We start from the raw sequence: 1490 nt of genomic DNA on the forward strand, positions 1-1490 counted from the left end.
ACCGCCCAGGGACCAGGGCTCAACCTCCACACTGCTCTGGGCAAGGGGAAGAAGGGACAGTCCCCTCCTCCTGTGTCATCCCAAGGGGAAGAGGAGTCTCTCCTCCCCACACCAGCCCTGATTTCCCACCAAGACACGGACTCCCCTCCCGGTCCCAGAGAGCACAGCACCCTGACCCCCACAGCATCCAATGCCCCCAGGCCCCTGGCCCCCACCCCCCACAGCACCAGGCAGACCCCACCTCCCTTGTCCCCCGCAGTCCGGGACCCCAGCACGCAGCAGGACTTCCTGCAGACTTTCGAGTCCGCCTGTGAAGACCTCGGCCTGCGCCAGGATCAGATTCTGGTTGTGAACGCTGGCGGTGAGGCCTACTACTCTCCCACACCCTCGGGTCCCCTCGGGTCAGCAGCCACCATTGGGCAGGGGCCGGGCAGGGGTCAGGCAGGGACTCACCCCAGGTCACTGTGCCCCCTCAGATCGCTGCGACAGTTTCAGAGACTAAGGCCGTCGGCCCCGGGCAGGTGAGTGGTGCCGCTCCAGACCTGGGCCCCCAGGCTTCTGCAGGCCTGAGTTACACGGCTGGGGGGGAGGGGGGGTAGGCAGATGGAGCCCCTGCCCAGCCCCCGAGCTGCCTCTCAGAGCCCAGACCTGCCCCCCACCTCCCATGCTGTCCCTTCCCTGATCCCCACCCCGTGCGCAGAGCCAAGAAGCAGGGTCTCGTCAGCATGGGGACTCGGACCTACAGGTTCGGGGACACTCTGCTCAGTGCCCCCTCTCTCCTCTGCAAACCCTCCAGGGATTCCAGCAAGAACACCCACCTGTGCTTCTGTGTGCCGCCCTGTCCGGCCCCGTCCCTGCTCCCTGCCTGGCCAGGCACACACTCCACCCAGCCCCATGCTGTGGTCCCCCCTTGCACAATAAAGGACGTTCCTTTCAAAAGATGACTGCCCGGTCAGTCAAAATTGTCCAGGGGTCGTTTCTTCTGGGGCTGCAGAAACGAGCAAAGAAAAAGACAAACTATCTTCCCCAATCAGAGCGCGTGAGCAGAGGAGCCAGAGCCCTTCCCCAAGCTGCGTGCCCACGGAACTCGGGCACAAACTGTTGCCAAGTGACAAGGAACGTGATCATTACAGTCTCACCCTTTCAAGTGTGCAAACATGCACTGTGAGGACTCTTGGCTTGAAATAACAGAAAACCTTACACACACACACAGATTTAGCAGCACACGGACTGTATTGGCTCTTACACGTGAAAGGTGCTGAGGCATCACTGCTTCAGGCATGGCTGTATCCAGGGGCAGAAGAGCCATCTTTCTCTGTCTCTTGCCTCTTCTTTCTTTCCTTGTTGGCTCCCTTCTCCGGCTGCCTGTACGGCTGCCAGCAGCCACGGACCACCTCCCCCTTCCTCAAGATACAGCGTAATGAGCTCATACTTCTCTCCAAAGTCCCTGCGGAGGCCTCTGCCCTGACGCCTGTGGGCTGCCCAGGTCC

The 1490-nt window shown here is 61.5% G+C and overlaps 1 protein-coding gene across 1 annotated transcript in view; it reads left to right on the forward strand.

The window, feature by feature from the left end:
- LOC103675267 (minor allergen Can f 2-like) overlaps positions 1 to 1490 on the forward strand; it is a 7285-nt gene that overhangs the window by 2675 nt on the left and 3120 nt on the right. The gene's annotated exons all lie outside the window — the stretch shown is intronic.

The sequence above is a fragment of the Ursus maritimus genome, unplaced genomic scaffold (genome assembly GCF_017311325.1).
Source record: "Ursus maritimus isolate PB19 unplaced genomic scaffold, ASM1731132v1 scaffold_17, whole genome shotgun sequence".
Taxonomy (NCBI): Eukaryota; Metazoa; Chordata; class Mammalia; order Carnivora; family Ursidae; genus Ursus; species Ursus maritimus.